This window comes from Anas platyrhynchos, chromosome 3 (genome assembly GCF_047663525.1).
Source record: "Anas platyrhynchos isolate ZD024472 breed Pekin duck chromosome 3, IASCAAS_PekinDuck_T2T, whole genome shotgun sequence".
Classification (NCBI taxonomy): Eukaryota; Metazoa; Chordata; class Aves; order Anseriformes; family Anatidae; genus Anas; species Anas platyrhynchos.
The window spans coordinates 10953579-10967951 of NC_092589.1; the positions used below are offsets into that span (position 1 = coordinate 10953579).

General features: G+C 39.2%; 1 long non-coding RNA gene across 1 annotated transcript; it reads left to right on the forward strand.

The window, feature by feature from the left end:
* Window positions 1–7306: 7306 nt before the first annotated feature.
* On the forward strand, window positions 7307–13748 carry LOC119716283 (uncharacterized). Its single transcript, XR_005264080.2, has 3 exons — window positions 7307–7406; window positions 8113–8340; window positions 10081–13748. It is a non-coding gene; the product is annotated as an uncharacterized lncRNA (long non-coding RNA).
* Window positions 13749–14373: the final 625 nt, after the last annotated feature.

A 14373-nucleotide genomic window follows, 5' to 3' on the forward strand; every position in this document is an offset into this window, starting at 1 on the left:
TTCTAGCATTACAATACATGTATAACTTCAGAAATAACCTTATGCTATTTCTCCCATGCACCCAATATGTAATCAGAAACTGCCATCATTTCTCACCTATTGTCTTATTTCATGGAAGGTTTTTCTGGGTTCTTGTTTTGTTTAGGAAACTCCTAAAGAATGCTGAACATGTCTTACATGTTTTAACGTGTTATTCAAGTACATTTAAAAGCTAAGAGATGTGTCTCCCTTCTCTGGACCAAATAATTTCCTCTGTGTAAACGTGCTTAACATTTTAAACTTTTTATACATGAAAAATAAAAATCTGGCAATCTTTTCCCCAGGATTCTCTACAGAAAATGTGAATACTTCATACTCCTTCACTGTAAAGATGAGAATTCATTCATCCTCAGAAATCTCTACCTTCCTTGCAGTTGCTGCAGAAGATAAGGTAATGACCCAAAATCTGTGAGGGGACTGCCCCATGCTGCGACTTCCAGCCTTGTAAAGGCCACACGGAAGGCTTCATCTGTCTCATTAACTTTCCCACTGTACCAACCAGAAGTTTATTGTACAGTACTTTTCTCTTTCAACTTTTACAGTTCATGTACCTCAGCAGGAGCCTGCACACAATGACCCAGGACGCCCCTTCCAGTCCCAGGTTCCTATGAGATACATGAAAGCAAATCACAAAGGCTCGAATGCAGTATTTTTAGAAACTTTGGATTAGATGAAGCACAACAATGGAACATATAAGCTCAACAACAACCTTCAATGTAATAGACAGACACAAACCATATTGTGTTGTATATAAACTATACAAACATTTCCACTTGATTTCCTAAGGAAATGAGGCTTATGCAGCCATGCCGTCTGTCTGTTCATCTGTCTCCCCCTAATAACTTTCAAACCCACTGGCACATTTCAATGCAAGTTCTCAGGGGAGAAGCAAAGGACTTGGAGATAATTATGTTCCTACAGGTCTTGTGAAAATCAGTCATTGCACAGAGGTAAGAGACCTAAACCAGTGCCCCAAGCGGAGGAAAATCTCCCTGAAGGCATGGAATCACTGGTTACGTGTCCAATCAGTACAAATCACCGTACTTCTAGCCTTTAATCAGTATTTGTGTAGATCCACAGCAGATGCAGCAGAAGCTGCCTTGTACCTTCCTTGTAATTAAGGGAGCTGGGAAGGATGCAGGGGTCTCATGAAAGTCCCCTCAAATGTGCATGGGAGACACAGGATATGGTTCCCTAGGAAACCGGGCTTCTGATGCTCCTGGAACAGCTCCTTATATTTTTTTCACCAAATGAACCAGATAGTTTCCGATTTTAATCCCTTGGCTGTATTGAGTTCTTCCATTGGCCTCCAAGGGCTAGAAATCCAGTACCCAGTCACTCACGAACACTTAGTCACCCTAGTGCCTGCATTTTTAATTTGAGATTGAGGAATTTATTACTGAGCTAAGGATTCCTTCAGATCTTTCAGAGATGCTTCTGGAGAGGGCATGTTCCATTCTCCTAACCTTCCAGTAATTCATTAAACCACATGAGTCCCAGCTGACACGCAAGGGTTGTTCTTTCTCACACTAAAATTAAATCTACCTAATTCTATTCTGCCAACCTTTGCTGGAGGGTGTCCTTTGGAACCAGTTCATCTTCCAGCTATCAGTTACCTTCCTTTCCCCACATTCTGCCTTCTCTTTTTATTCCCAGATCACATACACTAATCCTGCCATGTTCAGAGGTGTTCTGAGACAGCCATTAAATTCATGCTAAGTGGGAAGCAAAATGAGAAGACTCTTCTTGAAGCTATGCTGCTGACATGCATCACATGGAAAAGTTTTGTGAAGGTGGCTGACTTCATCATCCCGTGGAGCTTTCTAAATCCTGTCACTGGGCTTGAAAAAGTGAAATATAAAATAAAATAAAATAAAATAAAATAAAATAAAATAAAATAAAATAAAATAAAATAAAATAAAATAAAATAAAATAAAATAAAATAAAATAAAATAAAACCTCTAGGTGCAAGAAAAATCACCCCGAACAAACTAACCTGCTGAAAATCATCTGACAAGGTTTCCAAGCCGCTAGGACAGTCAAATTGAGCAAGTAGTGCAGCAACCTGAGAATGGAGCAGAAGGAAAGGAAAGCATTAATCCAAATGTACCTTAAAGTACAACTGTCACAGATCCAGCAAGGCCTGTCCTCATCATTTAACAGCTATTAAGTACTTGTACACAGGGAAGAAGGACAGATTCATTGCATGTGAGATAAACAGAATACTGATGCCAAGTTGGGGAGTCTTTTAAAAGTCAGGTCAATACAGTCAATAAATTAAAGACCGCAATGCTTTGCACACTTGGGATGGAAAGCTTCCTCCCTTTCCAAGTTATCTGATCCTTCTTTTGAGGAATTACAGTACATATGAAGGATTTCTAGACTGTGATTTTGAAAAAGGTTGACACTTGCGTTTTTTGCTGAAAGTGAGTTACTTGCTGGGGATGCAGTTATATTTTTAAAGGATTCACCAGTAGACTATTTTAGTAACTGTTTAACCATTCTGCCAATACAGCATTCCTTTCAAGAATTAATGAATGAATAATGATTATACAATAGTGTTTTTTAGGAAGAAACGAAAAAAAAATGAAACTGCTATCACGGCATCTGAACATACAACATGTTATTCTCTAAACCCAGTATTGTAACTCAGGTGGGCACTGTTGCTGAATTCAGTCTGTTATTTACATGAGTGTGAATTGTGAGAATTGGACTTTTTTTCTTCCTAATGAGTTATTGATTTTAGCAAAATCACTCCAGGCAGAAAATCCATACATTAACAGGCTGGCTTTATTCACCAAGATGTGTTATTTTATAGCACTACTGAGAAAATCCAATGCATAAAGTCCTTTCGGCTACTCTAGCCAAGACAGATTGATGTGCCTCTTAGACAGAGATCAACGCTTTACAGGTACTGATCAATAAGAAAATACCTAAGAGACTCCTCCCTCAGAGAGGTTAAGAAATTCACAAGTCTTCTGTATGACAGAGACCTGAGATTTGGAACTGGGGAGTGAAGGAGAGATTCCATTTATAGTACACAGAACTTCAAGAGATTTCCAGCTGATTTCCTTGTTTAAGAAATTCCAGTTCTTGAAAACCAAAAGCATGTGAGAACGTAAAGAAATATACTTTTAAACTCAACAGGATGTTAAAGCGGATGTGTTTTTGAAGAGAGAAACAAAAAAAAAAAAAAAAAAAAAAAAGCAGCAAGATGCCAGAAAATAGAAATCCCTTAAAATAGTTCAAGAACAAAAGGTTTCTATCCAGTTCAGGAAAGCATCCTTGTTAAGAAAAGGTGTTTATGGACACAATTACATGTTGCCCAACAGTAGGATGTATTTTAGTATGCATTTGAGTGTTCTCAGGGCCTGGATTGTCAGTCTTCTACAGAATAAAAGTGTTCAAATACATTTAGATCATCTCCCTCAACTGAAGAAACACACTGGTAACAAAGCTCAAAAGGTCTTTTTAGGAAGATTTTTTTTAAATACCCTCCTCCCCTCAAAAAGTATCAAATTCCTACTTCAACCATTTCAGGTGTTAAAGGTACTCACTTCCTTGTGGCTTGCTAACTGACAAATATTTCCGAGTTAAACATTGATTTTCCTTTGCCTCCTTTCATTCCTGTCTCGAGCAATCTCTTGGATTATAGGATTACAAATGGAGCACATACATATAGCACCTATTTCAGGTTTCATGAACATCAGAATCATTAGGTCTTTATGTGGTAAACCACCTATGGCCAAGTCAGACTGTATCTTTAGAGTGTACTATAGCTTTGAAACCGAAGTAGTTAAAGTTAGCAGAGGTATGATCTGGCCCACTATCTGGCAGGAAATAGTTTTGCAGAGATAACTGAGTGGAATTCTATGGCATGCAAAATACATATGGCCATATTAGATAGTCTTGAGTTTCCTCCTGACCTAAAATCCATTAATTTAGTTATGTTTCCTTGGTAAATGAAAGAGTAACTTTTGACGAGATGCAGATATATTTGCATCTTCACTACATTTCTTCTGTACCTCTTGAACTCAACATTGTCCCAACTTTGGACTAACTTCACTGTGATTTTACTGCTTTCTGTTTATGAAAGTACTCACAAAAATGAATAAAATAAGCACAGCATCCTATGAAAAACATTAAAAAAGTAAAATGTCAGCAGATTAGACAAAGCCCAGAACAAAAACCTTCTGAATTTTGGGTCTGCTTTGCAACTTGCTCCCAAGAGACAAGTTATTTGCTTCATTTTTCTGCCTCATTCTTTTTCTTAAAACTAAGAGAAAAGCTGCCTGCTTGCTTTTCTCTCAAGCATATTGTAAAAATTAATTGATTTTTGTTCTTGCTTGGTTTATTCAGTTTACTCAAATTTAACAAGGCCCTCATCCAGCAAAGCTGGATGTCTCCACAGACAATTGTACAGCCTTCTGTAGAAGCAGAACACCTTGAAAGTGACTTTCAAAACTGTGATTTTTCCTATTGCTTTCTGTGCACTCACTGAAGTTTACTCATACATTTGGGAACTCCTGTTAAAATGGATTTCCCTTTCTACACATGCAGCAAGATGATCTCTAAGAGGAAGCCTGACACCCAGCTTGGCTTCTCTGCACCCAGTGGAAACTGGACCAATGAAAGCAGGGAAGATGAAAAGGTTGTTAGAGAGAGATGTAAGGGAGATGAACGGATCTTTTGTGTTATGAAAAGAGAAATGATATAGAAGGACAAAATAAAAGGTTTAGATTCTACTCCATTTTTTTTTTCAGGTTTAGGCAGCAGTCACATATCCTGGTTTCTAAGAATCAAAGCAAAAAAGAGCACAGTGGTTCTACACCATCAGGGGCATGTATATCCCAGAGTAAAAGTGCCTAAATGGCAGATTTAAAGCTTAGGGAAACTGTACCTTGAAGAGGCTCTGATACACATCAGTCACACTCTCACTGGCAAACCAGGCTCCAGCATTAAGTGATGTTGCCATTAAGAGTGAAGAACGCTGTTGGTAAGGCAGACTACTGTCAGGCCCATTTATTTGGACCAGCTTCTAAGTACCATAAAATACTAGACATAATGTGAATAAAGGCAATATACTGTGCAGGAGACAGAAGAATTTAAATACTTCTACCAAAATCAAAGCCCTTCCAAATGACAGAGTAGAGATAAAGAAAGTTTAAGCAGTAGGTTTTCTTTCTAGCCAACAAGAAAATGGTCTCCTTTCAGGTAACAGCTGACTCTGAAGCCACAGGTGATTTATATAGCTTAGTTAACTCAGGCAGTAGAGGCACGCTATTAAATGTAAAGGAGTACTATAGTGTAAAACAGTACAGAAAAATAAAATGATGAAAATATTCTATTACTAATTGATAGCTGAAAATACATGGTGATATGAGAGGGTCAAGAAGATATTAAGATAATATTAAGATATTATAGTGTCACTAGAGAGAAACAGAGAGAGATTGTTAACAGATGAAAGAATAACCCAACTACAACTTGTGAAGAAAAGGAAGCCACTCTACCCAAGCTGAAACTCAGGGAGCTGGGATAGTTCTGGCAGATACGAAAGACTGCGTACGAAAAATGAGACCTGTGGCAACAGTATCAGAGTCCACAAAAACAAGACATAGTTTGTGAATAAGTGAAGCCAAGACATCATCTAGTATTTGGAAAAAGATACTGGAACTGCAATGGCTCACATCATTTTGGCATCTGCAAACTCTTGAACAGAGGTACTGGAGAAAGAACAGTACAAAGTCAATGGCCACTGCATGACAAGGTCAGAAATAGTTGCAGGACATTAGATAAGGCTGCAGAGGATCAACTGACTGCTGAGAATATGGATTGTTTAGCTCAGGCTGAACACAAATGGGTAAGACAGTTAGATCCCAGAAACAGCAAAAAAATTAGTGCTACCTTGTCAATATTAGTGAAAATTACTGAAAACAAACAACAAACAAGAAAAACTCATTTTATTAATATCGAAGTGTAAACTAAACATTGAGGTAGGTAAACTAACGAAATGTATTATGTAGCAGTACCAAGAGAAAGCATCTGCTATGGTAAAAACATGTTCCTGGGTCATCCTCGGAGTGGACATTGGCAGCAAGTTTATGGGACAGAAACAAATAAAGACATTGATGTAAATTCTCAGGGGCAAGCAACATCTCAATGTACACAAAACTCAGACAGCCCAACTATGTGGTAGTGCACACTCCTGGGAAAGTGTCCCTGGAAGCTACTAGGACATTAGAATAAGATTATTGTTTGAGAATAAGCAGAAGAGCCAAGAGGCAGTTCAATCACTAATTCAGACTAAGAGAAAGTTCAGAAAATTATGCTGAGGAGAAAGAAAACATTTGGTCCTCTTCAGATGGACCCAGTGTCCCCCATCCTGAAGACTATTACAGAAAAGAGCTACCAACATGCTTGAAGAGCAAGGCTGGGCATCAGAAGCAACACAGCCATAACAGCAAAGGTCCCAAATGTAGTTCCCATACTTCTCTGCCAGCACATGTAGGTGTATCACTGGCTACCCTTCATGTCTCTAAGCTGGTGTTTAAAACATGGCTTACCCAAAAAAACACAGGAGATTGGATGGTGTTTTAGACTGAGCAAAGAGGCAGCTCGGCCATGCAGATATGAGGGGAATATCCTCATACCGTTGCTTTTTACATTGCTCTCAGGGAAGACAGTCCTCTGCCAAAACTTGCACAGTTGTACCTATATCAAGTTTGTGATGAATGAGGTAAGGTTCTGCTCACTCTGATGTAGTCTGAAATAAATGGGATGGACAAGTGATCAGATTAAAGAAGTGGGTCAGATCTGCTGCTGGCGCCGCTCCACTGACGTCAGTAGAACTAAGCTGATTTACACCAGCTGAGTATCTGGCCTGGAGGTCTCAATGTATTTAGACAAAATAAATGAAAATGCACCAAAAAAGCTCCCCTTGGAAAATTCCAAGCCCAAATGTTTCATTCATAAACAGAGTAAATAAATGACAAGAAAGTAGTTACTGTAGACATCACTTGTCACAAGTCAGCAATGAAAAGAATAAAGGTCGGGCCACCCGAAATCTTTAATTGCCCCTTTCACTCCTGAGTGAGAAAGAAAATGATACTTCAGCACAAAATCACCTTAACTCTGACCTAAAATAAATATCTTAGCAGTAGCTGTTGGCAAAATGAGCAGTTACTATCCTTTGCTTCATGAAACATTAACTGCAATCCACATCAAGCAATTAAGGCTACAAATAAAGTTTAGCTTCTGCCCAGAACCATGGCAAACCCTCACTGCTGAAGCAAAGCAGTATTGGTGGCCTATAAACGGAAACACAAATTCTTTCGGAAACAAACCTACATGCATAGATCAACTTTCAGGTATGCCTCAGACTTATGTTCACACACCCACATCCTTATCCTAATTCTAATACAATTTCCTTTGGAAAATGTCTTCATAATTGCTATTCTTCTAAACAATACTTTGAAAATATTACGGCCAGTCAGAATGTATGCATTGTAATACCTGGTAACTGTGTGCTTGATGAGGAAATATTTAGCTGTTGATAGTGTAAAGCAACCATAAGAAATGGAAAATCAGGCTTATCATAATAAGAGCATAAATCACACACATTTTTTTGCATCTAGGAAAAATATGCCATATCCTTAAATTGTTGGAAATCAACATTGTCCTGCAGCAATTACAGAGCTTTTGCCACACACACCAAGTAAGGATTTGCCTTGGGGCATTTATCAAACCAATATGTGTATGTATGTATATATATATATATTCTCAAATATTTAAGAGTAGCAAGGTGGAATTTCAGGCAAGTTTAGATAGGTTTATTTTCATTTCAAAAGTCCATCAGAAATTGTACGTTCAAGAAAAGGCCAAATTGTCTTGCCAGACATGGAGATTTAGCGTGGGATCTCCCAAATCTCTACTGCTTGTATTTGCCACAATAAACACTGGTGTGAGTGTTTTATACATACACAAAAACTGTGAAGTAATTACGTTTGTTTATATTTACATTGTTGACTTTTTTTCCCCACAGAAAAATAACTATTTTCCACCCCCTTGTTTCAGCCACAGGTTTGAGGTCTTACAGATTCCAGCTTTCTGCTGTCTTTGGGACCCAGTCTACACCTGTTTTTCCTAAAGAGAGAGTTACCAAGGCTGCAACCATGTGAAGGCTGACTTGCTCATCTAAGCTTTCGCCTTTGTGTGCAATTATCAGAGGCTTCTTGTCTGGTGTGTGTTTGTGTGCTAGAAACATGCCTCTCCGAGTATCTACCCTGGGTAGCTGTATACACAGTAAGTATTCAACTTTTGCTGCCAGCATTCCTAAAAATACTACAGCTAAGCACAAAATTTGACCTATAGCACAGTGGAGGAAAAGTTCAAACACAAAATGAGATATCCATCCCGCAATCTGAATTCCAATAAGCAATTTCCTTTTCCCCGTGTACCACAGATTCTCATCAGATAGGCAATAACAGTGAGAAACCTTGCCAGTTTTTATTTTATTTTTTTTTTATAACCCATAAAAGTTCTTCAAGCAGTTGTACAGATTTCAGGCTTTCCTTTGATCGGTCTTTGCAACAATGACTCCGGCCCTTTGCCTAGGTATGATTCCTCAATCCCAATACATACAATGGAAATGCGCTCGCCCACAGAAAGCCTTCTCATTAAAGCTCTAATCTGTTCCACTACATTCTTGCAAGACAGAATTATCCAGCTTTAAAGCATGCCTCAATAGTGAGCCGTAATAAGACTGATAGAAACAGCTTAAGTAATTGGATTGCTATATGGTATTGAATGTCTGACAACAAAAGATATCAATCTCTATTCTACTACTGAATCTTTGTTCCAGCAATGAATTCATTTAGTAATGCACTTGGAGGCTTGCAGTCCCTTCAAGAGAAATAACAGACTGCGGACACAAAAGCAGGGCCATCTGATGAGCACAGAGAAAGCAACTGTGCCATTCCAAGAAGTTAATTACAGTGAACAAAGGCACAAGACTATGACTTGTTGACCATTACCATAATCACATTACTATAGTCTTCTTTTATTCCCAGCAGCAGAGGGTCTATTCTTTCTTTCCATTTGGCATCATATTTGTGTTTTGTCACCTGAAATGTGTTGTAGAACAGACCTCCCTCTACAGAGAGCTGGAAATGTCACACTTCTGCTTCCGTGCTCTTCCTCTGACAATTCATTCTCTCAGGGCTGATTTACAAACACTCTAAGTAGACTTTTTTTAACTTTGAACAAAGACAACAGTTCCCAACATTTTCTGCGAAGATTTGTAAGAATGGTTGCCTGTGAAGCTTGTGCTTATGACATATGACACTTCTGTGATTTATGTACATTATTGTAACTCAGACACGATAGAAGGGCTTGTGACACACTGTTTATACCCACAACCACTTTTGGAGCTAAACAGGTCTCATACTTGCATATATTTAGCTGTATTTTAAATCCTTATGGTTACTTCTGATTTATTACACAGTAAAGTGGCTTCTGGCCCCTTCTAATAACATGCGACAAATATTTTGCTTCAGACAAAAGCAAGTTCTAAGATCTCTAAAATGGATGAGTCACTGGAAATAGCACTGGGACCCTGTGTTTTTGTATCTATTAGACATGGTAGTGTACCAAGGAGCAGGATACCAAGAATTGAGGGAGCTGGGTGGCATCTGTGTCTGAGAAAACCCTCGGTTTTGATTCCATATGCCAGGCGACACATTTATAACTGGTGCACACCAGCCTAGTGCAAAGTCAATATATCTGGTTCCAATAACCCCACACATTTCATACAAAATATAACCAAAATAAAATGTAGCTAGATCTCTTCTTCAAAGCAACTTGGCACAGTGAATTAATTCCCAGCCACTTAGAATTATTCAAATGGTGCTGAGCCAAAAGCTGTATGAATTTATTTTTTTTAACACTACAATCAGTTCGAATAGGGTAGCGAGTGCTTCCCAGTTTGGAGATAAATGGGGTTGGTTGCAGGGGAAAAGGCAAAAGCAGTGTCTGTTCCTCCAGGAAAGCTCCAGAAACAAGTACTCCATGTGCTCTTCAAGAAAAGGGAGAAATGATCAAAAACATGGGAGAATATCGAGATCACCAGGTCTCTCTGGGGGTTCAACCAGGGGCCAGGAAGAATACAGGTAAGCAGCAGCGACAATCCTATCTCCTGCCTACAATCCATCCAGGATTCATCATTTTTATATAAATGGCCCAATATCTTTGCCATTTAATTTAACAAAAAGATTATAAACTAGCTGAACAAGGATCTGCCTTTTAACCAGCCAGTATCCAGAGAACTGCCATAGAAGCAACTGAATTGCCCAGTCCTAACTCAACCATGAAGCCTCAAAAAGAAGTTCTAGTCTGCTAAGTCCTACCTTGCCCATGGATGGTGACAGATTGCCTCAGTGGCTATCACAGCCCACATCCTGCCTCCATAGGGAGCCTTCTCTGTCACAGTGCAGCTCCCACATCAAGGCTGGGGAGTTTTGGAGAAGCGTGACTCTCCAGCCACAGCTGACCAGTGTAATTTCTACTTTGCTGAACCCATCTCACCCAAACTGATCCTTTTCACACCCCAAAAAATCCCTTGTTGACCAGCCAAGCCCTAAAAAACCCCTAGCAAAGCGGGGCATGCTATTGAATGAGAAAATCACTGGAGCCAACCAACGGAGCCCTGGGGAGCTGAATGGATGACCACAGGGCAGCCCAATAAAAATCACCGGCCATTGCCTGGAATCGCTCTCTGCGGGACAGCCTGACACACCACAGCACATTTCCTGTCATACCCAGCCCATCTTCCAGCAACAGCCCATCAATGCCAAGAAGTAAAAATATCCATCTGCCATGGAGCGGTTCTCCTCTCCAGAAGGGCAACACACACGGGAATGCTGGTCACAATATCCCAGTGTTCAGATGTGGAAACTGAAGCAGCAAAGACAAGTGTGGGGTGCTAGTCAGCTACACCTGGTGTGGACTGTGGGGTCGGGGCTCGCCAGGCCTCTCCTCTTTCAGCTGTGAATTCAGTAATCCCCCAAACCCTTTAATTTGAATTGTGACAGCTTCTCAATCCACTCTTGATTTTTTAATAGTATCGCTGCTGGTTTGGAAACGCTAAGCAGTATAGGCACTTCCCCACGTAGAGTAATGATTAAAATCAGCAGTGCTTTAGGCTCTCTTGATACTTGCTGCAGATTTATTCCTTAAACAAGAGACTGATTTATTTCAACAATTATCTTCAGACGGACTAAATTATGTGCTTTCAGGGCTCTTATTCACCACAAAATTAAGAACACTGGGTGCCAGCCATGGAAGCCCCATGATCCTTTGAGACTCAGCACTGACAGAGACTCATCCTGACCCAGGAGAAAGAACTGTCTCTTTCCCATGGCCACAAAATGCCATCCCTGACCTTCTGCTTGGCTCCACCATTTGCACAAATCCTTTGGCTTCCCCCTGCTTGACCTCCGGCAAGTTGCAGTGGACATATAAGGCACATGGCTCCCCGGGACATCACTGGGCATGCTCTGGGCCGATGTCAGGACGGAAGAGTTAGGCTCTGAAAGGACTGACTGATTGCAAGCCAGATGCCCCACAGCAATCACATTTCCTAAGAGGATCTGTATTAAAATGTTCTATAAGACCAAAGATTTTTCAAGGAAAAATCTCTCTTTCAGTGAGAGCAGGAAGACTTGATCAGGAACACTGAAAGCTTTTATTTTTATTTTATTTTAAATATAAAATCTAAGAAAGTGATTCCCGCATCTTAGGAGGGAGGACCTTAGCTTCAGCTGGCAATCTAGGAGCACATTTACTATCATGTAAGGCTACTTTTAGGCTTTGATGAATCAGGCTTTAAGTACAGAGGTTGGCATGCTGTCGGTGAATTCTTGCTGATAAAAAATCTCTTCACCTCCAAGAGCCTCAAATCCAAACTAAAATAAAGAGGCTGTTGCATCAAGCAAAGTTTTGGAAGAGTGACTCATGCCTTTCCCCCATCACCAAAAACCAGATCTCTGTTTCATACAGAAGAACCCTCAAATGTTGATTCTCCTTTTCCCTTCCCACTCCATTATTTCTATTTCCCTTGATTTCAGCTTTTGCTGCCTTTATGGTTTTACAGCTTTGACTCAATAAACAAAAGCCGGTTGTTCTGTGTGTACTGGACTTGTTCCTGTTCTTTTCACCACAGACCAAGATCACTTGAAATGAACCATTCACACTGCCTAATGCTCAGTGTCAGCAGCAAGATACTCTGAAATCTGGAGTGTGCAAGCCTTCCTAAAACACACACTCCAGAATTAAAGATACCCCGATGTACAAGAAACATTCAAATTGTAATGTGATCATCCTGTAGAAGACCACAGGCCCTGAACCAACAGATTTTCGGTACCGCCGTGCTATGAGTCACTATCAATATACCTCCAGCAGCAATAGGAATGCTTATGCGCAGGCTGAAAAGTCAAGTTCAGTGCTGCAGCTCTCCTGTAATTTAAATACCTTTATTTTCACTCAGCTCTAATTATTAAGTAGTAGCAGTATCGTATGCCAACTGGCTCTGCCAAGCCATGGCTTTCTTAGCAAGAGAATTCATTGTACTTCTACATTGATAGTACAAAATCTAAAAAATGAGAGCCTTGGGATGAGATAAGTGTTGTAAAATCTCATCTAGACATTTGTTTATAATATATGGGCATTCAGTATAATTTTTATTACTGTCCTATTACAATAGTGTCACTATATAAGTTCCACGTCTGAAATAGTGGATCTACAGGAAGAAGATGAGAGAGCAGAAACAAGAGGGATCCAGGGATGGCTAAGTGAAATGCTTAGAAGCTTAAAGAAGTATCTGGAAAAAATAGGTTGAAAACACCAGGATTATCTATGGTAAATGTAAATGAGTTGAGAGTTACATAACAGATCAAACATACAGAAAGTGAGTTATGTCCTTTTCAGCCTCTCTCATAACAAAAGACAAAAGTCCTGCCAATGAAGTAGACAGATAACAGTTGAAACTGATTTACGAAAAGCCTCAATATGAACAACTGATCTGTGGAACTGTCTGCCAGAAGAATAACAGGGAAACAAAAACTGCTGCATTTAAAAATGAAGCAGTGTTTTTGATTGAGAATATTGTAAGTTATTTTTGACAAGATGTAACTAAATGGCCCCATGACTTTGATCCAAACTACTAAACAAAGGCTCAGGATATTTTGTTTCCTTTAGGCAAACAATAATTGCTTTCTAATTTCTTTGCTCCTTGTAGTGACCAGTACTGACAAATGGTATCACTCTGGCTATCTTATCGAGTCTGACAGTGTTTGTGCTTCTCTATTGCTTTCCTTCTTATGTAACTGACTTCTCTATAATACAGTGATATTAATAGCATTTTCCTTTTTTAAAAACAGTCCCTTTCCAGCTCAGAGTTGTTAGAAATCTCTTACATGCAAGACCTTCATTGTGAAAGAGCTACTTATATGAAAATTATTCTGATTATAGCTTTTGGTTGACAAAAAGCCAATGACTATTTTGAGTGAGAATACAATTCCTTTGCTAACATACGTAACAGCTACTGTGAAGAAACTACATTGTACTAGAAGGAATGGATGTATTAATAGTTATGCAAAAGCAGCTGTTTCTAATGTTTAAGAACCTTTTTTGCAGGCTTTTGATCTTCTGGAAGTTTGGGGGCATTTTTTTTTTTTATTTATTTAAAAAAAATAAATAAATTACAGACTAATCAGTTTTAACAGTGGTAAAAGTTATCAAGTATTTAATCATGTTTTAGAAAGCTGCGCCTTAATGAAAAATGTGTAAAATAAAAATCCCACAGGTCCTTTTAGGTCCGTTTTCAAACTATGTTTATCGACACTGGTGGAGTCATCAGAATGAAAGACTGGCCTTGTAGTCAGTCCATGAGAGACATGGCAAGGTATTTCAGCAAAAGAACCACAAACAATTGATGTCTTCAGTTTCATGTTAAAGGATATATTTCATTTCCTGACTGGGTTGTTTTTTTGAAAGATTTGAGCTAAGTGCTTCTTCCTAAGCTGGCTTTCTTATGCATTTTAAGTCACTGTATTCCTCTATGCCCTTGTTCCATCCCAACTACTTAAACTCAGTTATATGGACTAGAGATTGTCTCTTGGTTAATATAGTTAATCTCTGATACCAATTACCAACCCCATAATCATCTAGCACAACCCCCACACTGGAAATTGTCTGACAGGAGTTAGTTTTTCACTCTTCATCTCTGCACAAGGCCTTCACCGAGCAATTTGTTGTCCTTAAAAAAAAATCCACCTGTGT